Genomic DNA, 5411 nt, shown 5'->3' with positions numbered 1-5411 from the left:
ACGCGGGCGAGGTCCTCGGTGTGCGGGCGGCCGACCGGCCTGCTCGGTCCCCCTCCCCGTTCCCTTAGGCCTGTGCGGAGGATTCTGCTTCTAGCTCCCACTTTTACTTGTCCACTTTACAGAACCCCCTCGGTAACCTCTTCTTTTACATGTTCCCCGCTCCCTACCACGAGCAAGGGTGCAAACGGCTCACCCCCGCATCCTCCTCCCTCCCATCTCTTCCCAAAGCATCAGTTTTGGTCACTAGTATTGATCTGGTATTAATGTTCGTAGTCCTAAATAAACCTAACCTTCGCTCCGTGCTTTATCGGCTTTAAGACAGTGTTTTCCACTCCTACTCACACCAATGGGACAATTAAAAAGCTCACTCTACGGTCCCCGCATCTCGTCCCGTTTATTTCTCCAGCAGTTTACGTAAGCAGACCATGGATTCATGGATTCATTGATGGATTCATTCGCCCGCATCCTCGCCATCTTTGGGTTCTAATTTGACAGTGAAATCCAGTCCTCGTTCATCCCCAGAACTTCCGGAAACCTTCACCGATTATTTCATAGTTTTCTCAAGTTCATTCTCTAGTAAACTCCTCAGAAAGGGCTCCTGGATTTGTTCCTCTTCTGCTACTTACTGCCACTCGCCTCGGCCCCAAGCCATCCCACAGTGGCAGCAGCAGGAGGGGCCGGACCCCAAGAGCCGCAGCTGGTCCAGGAGGACAGGACAGAGCCTGGCCGCGACTGCCTCTCGCTGTCCCCTCTCCATGGGTGGGCCCTGGCGCCCTGGGGGACGGGGTGACGGCAGCCCTAGGAAAACACACAACGCCAGGAAGACCACCGAGACGGAGGAGGCCAGGGAAAGAGACCCCTGAAATGTGCTCACGGACGCACGGGCTCGTTCCTAAGGTGTGTGTGTGTAGACACGCCCCAAACAGAGTATGAAAACGTTGACCGGGCAGAGGGCCACCTAAGAGCTCCGGGACGGGCGGTGGCCCATGTGCGAGACAGGTGCGAATGGCCCCGCTAAGAGTTTCAAAGCTGAACTGACTTTAGACTCGGGCACACAGAAGGCCGGTCGGAGCATGCTGTGCACCTGAGATGCAGAACCTGCCAAACGAGACAGCACCACGCGCCATAGGATTTCAACGGTATCCAGAGACTCCCAGCAGAATAATCGGAATGTCCAGATACGGCCCCAAATTCCTTGTCACACGCAGAATCAGGAGGACGCCAACTTCCAGGCGAAAACGCAACCCACGGATTTTGTGATGATCGGACAAAGACGTTAAAGCAGTCATAACAACAATGCTCCGGGAACCGAGGGCAAACGTTTTAGAAATGAATGAGAAGCTACAAAAATTAAGGCGGAAGAGAGGAGATAAGAAACGGAAGCCCCTGGAAAGTTTTTAAACTGAAAATCACAATGACCAAGGTCAAAAAGTTCACCAGATGAGTTTCATAGCAGCATGGAGGTGCAAGTCACCAGTCAACCCACGCGGGATCAACGATTCAACCATCACGGCTTTCTTACCAGAAGCATGGGGAGGTGGGGAGCGGGGCGGGAGGCAGAAGGACCTGGAACGACATTTTTAAAGAAAGAAAAAACTGCCAACCCAGAATTTTATCGGGAATGAAGGAAGAACAAAATAAATGGCAAATATCACAGACTATTCTCCTGCCGAACTCTTTAAAACAAGTGCGAGGCTGTCTGAGTTTTCCATATATGTAGATGTAACATGTAAGATAAACGATATAAAACGAATACGACATAAACGAGGGACCTAAACTACGTTCCACCTGAAGTGGTAAAAATAATGACTCCACGCCGACAGTGAAAATGGAAGTGCACGTATTGTCATCGATGGAGCGACTACTAAAAATACGAAGAAATGTAGTTAAAAGCACAAGAGATGAATGAAAATGTAATGATCAAAGAAGTTTCCAAATCCAGCCAAAGAAGGGGAAACAAGGACAAAAGACAGAGACAAAGGGTGGGGCCGAAATAAAAGAGTTTGATAATTACATTAAATGTAAATGGTCCAAAGCATCGATTAACGGCAGAGACGGGCAGAGTGGATTTTCAAAAAAGATGCAATTACGTGCTGTCTATGAGGAACTCGTTACACGTATAATGATTAAGGGGAGTTAAAGGTAAGAGAAATAGTTCTAATATGGGAAAAGATAGACCGCGAAACAGTGAACAAAGGAAAACTGCAATGGTTGTTTTAATACCAGAAAAATTAGAGTTCACAGCAAAAAAAAAAAAAATTATCAGGCATAAGAGAGATATTACATAATCATAAAATGTCAATTTACAAAAAAAAATTTTTATAACTATGAATGGTGTCTGATGAAATGGTGATCGTTTCATGAGATATACGAATATACAAATAATCGAGTCATTATGTTGTACACCTGAAACTAATGTATGTTGTAGGTCAATTATACCTCAATTTTTTAAAAAAAGAGTAAAACCAGCCTCCAAAACAGAACCACACGTGCATAGAAACTTCGTCTGAAAGCAAATAAAGTTCGGGCCTTTTTTCATACCGTATGCAAAAGAAATTCTGGATGAATTAAAATCTGGATGCAAACAAATAAAATAAAAACATCGGAAGGAAACGGAAGAGCATTTTCACGTGGCCATTATAACGACAACATTCCAAGACCAAAGAATCCAGAGTCTGCAAAAAGAATCTATAAAAGAGAAAACGAACAGAAAAGATGACATAAAAAGGTTTTGAATTATCCGTGTGGCCCAAATACACCTAAAATCAAGCCGAATAAAAAATGAAAAACGGCAAGAACATACGTGCGACACGTAAGAGAAGTCGTGTGAAAATTCTGATCGAATCAAAAGAAGAAAGTGGTTTTCTTCCATCAGAAAGATGAAATTGTGTCTCCGGCCACGCCGCCCCGAACGAGCCCGATCCCGTCGGATCTCGGAAGCTAAGCAGGGTCGGGCCTGGTCGCAGAAACTCAGAAATGACACAAGAGTTATCCCGGGAGGGGAATAAATGAATAAATTATAATAATTATAATAATTCACACTACGGACTCCTACACGGCCATTAAAAATAATGGGAATGATAATACCTGAGTTATGGCTGAGAATCTTCATCATCTAGTAAATCACAAAGGAGTCACGGAGGGAGGTGGGGGGTGTACGCTTTTCTGTAAAAATTTTTTAAGAGAAGGACGGCATCGCACGCGCGTGCACGCTTCTTTGTTTTTAATTATTGCAAAAGGCACATATTGCTTTTGGAGTGTGAAAAAATCCAATGGCGCTGCTTTTTAAGGATAAAAATACACACACGCACGCAGACACATCCTCAGCGGGCGCCGGTGGCCGTCACCATCCACAGAGCTAACCGGCGACGTGGGAAATCCACAACCCCTCGTCTGATGTCCCGGGCCTTAAAATTGAGAAACAGATGATAACGAAGCGTCTCTCTTACAAGATAATGATTCGAGACGTCCGCCCAGCTCTGTCTGTCTCCTGGACTGTTTGTACATCCTCTCTCAAGGGGGCCGAGCCCCGACCCACGAGGCTGCAAACAACCTGTATTCGGTCCCCTTGTGCCTCTCTGTCCAGGGGGCGGTGCGCAGTCCACTGCTTAGGGCTGTGGCCTCAAAAGTCAGAGCGGTAAGTTCAAACCTGACACTGGCCACTTAGCTGAGTAACCTGGGGCAGGTGTGCTGGTTACTCGTGTGTGTCCACTCGCCCGGGACATGACCTCTGGGCGTGCCTGCAAGGCCGTCCCCAGAAGAGACTGGCGTGTGCATCAGCAGACTGCGTCAGAGAGATCACCTTCGCGACGTGGGCTGGAGCCACCTGATCCTTGGACCCGAGCAGGACTCGAGGTGAAGGGCAGATCCACGGTCCCCGATGGGGCATGTCACCTGCCTTCCTTGGGTCCTCCGGCTGGGACTCACGCCACTGGCCCTCCAGCCGAGGGCCGTCGGACCCGGGCTGCATTCCGCCTCCAGCTTCCCCGGGTCACCAGCTTGCAGAGGGCAGACGGTCGGACTTCTCGGCTCCCCTACAACGTGGCCACGTCCCCGTCACGCACGTGCGCGTGGACACAGCCTAATACGAGTCCCTCGACCCCTCGTCACCCCGGCGGCCTCGGCAGAAGCTGCCGGGGCTTCTCAGGGAGCTGTCGCCGCACTGAGGACCTCAGCCCACTGCATTCCACCAGCTAGGGCCACTCGGAGGCCCGGGCCCAAACGCCAGTGACGGACTGCCCCAGGTGGGGCCACCGCGGGCCACCGAATGGGCCGCGACGCTACGTAACACTCCGCTGAACGCCCGCCACGCAGTAAGCGCTGGACAAACGTGAGCCGTTTTCCGGAGGTGTCGTTTGTTTTCAGGGCAGGATTATTTTACAATGGTCCCTTGTCGTGTGCGAACCACAGAGAGGGCCTAGAAACCTAGAGATTGCCAGAGACGCCACACGTGTCGATTCAGAAGATGCGGGGGAACCAACCGAGTGTGGCCCTAAACCCCACGGAGCAGGTCTCGTGACGAGCCCGACCGCCACTCTGGTCACCTTTCTGCGATGAAAAACATCCTTGCAAGGTGACATCCAGGTCGCAGAGGGCAGGGGCCGGTGCTGCCTCTCACGGCCACACGCTAAGCTGCAAACCACACGCTAAGCTGTCCCAACACAGCTGGAACCGACCACCATTTCTGCGAGCGGCGGACACGACACGTCAAAACAGAAACCGAACGGGGCCTCTCGTTTTGCAAGGATCCTAAAGGTGCCTGTGGCAGGTGAAGTTCGCAAAACGAAGGCGAACCCACGAGAAAGCGGACCGAGGCTGGGGTGGGGGATGGGCCAGGGGCAGGAGTTACCCAGAATCTCTCAAACGCAAACCAAGCCGCTGAGTCCACTGCAGGCCCCCGGTGCCCAGGGGGACGTGTCTGGAGTTACCCCGCATCATGCATCACGGGAAGTGAGAACTAACAGGTAACAGGTGTTAGAAGGAATAACGTTGGAATGAACGCAACCTGAGTTAGTTTCACGCGTTAACCCTTTAGAGTAAAAAGGAGCGAATGTCCATGTTTCACATAAATAAGCAGTTTTGCTACTGTGTCCAAATTGTTCCCTTTTAGGTTTTTTTTTGTTTAAAGGCAGTTCCTTTTCCAAGCTCTCTGGGAGGATGGAAAAAAGCCACAGGTAACTAAGGCTTGATAGGGGAGAGGGACGCTCAGGGAGGAGCCGGGAGCTGAAACTAAGTTACCAGCCTGCCACCTGTAGGCTGGTCCCAGCGACATCGACGATCCCGCTAGACAGACGACAGGAAGACAATGCATATTAAATAACGCTGCAAACTGAGCAACAGACGTGTGACTACAGTGCTCCCCCTGCATCGGCCTCCCCGCCCCGACTTAAACGCGGGGAGCTGGGGCTGCC

The sequence above is a fragment of the Pteropus vampyrus genome, unplaced genomic scaffold (genome assembly GCF_000151845.1).
Source record: "Pteropus vampyrus isolate Shadow unplaced genomic scaffold, Pvam_2.0 Scaffold676, whole genome shotgun sequence".
Lineage (NCBI taxonomy): Eukaryota > Metazoa > Chordata > Mammalia > Chiroptera > Pteropodidae > Pteropus > Pteropus vampyrus.
This window is presented reverse-complemented; position numbering follows the sequence as displayed.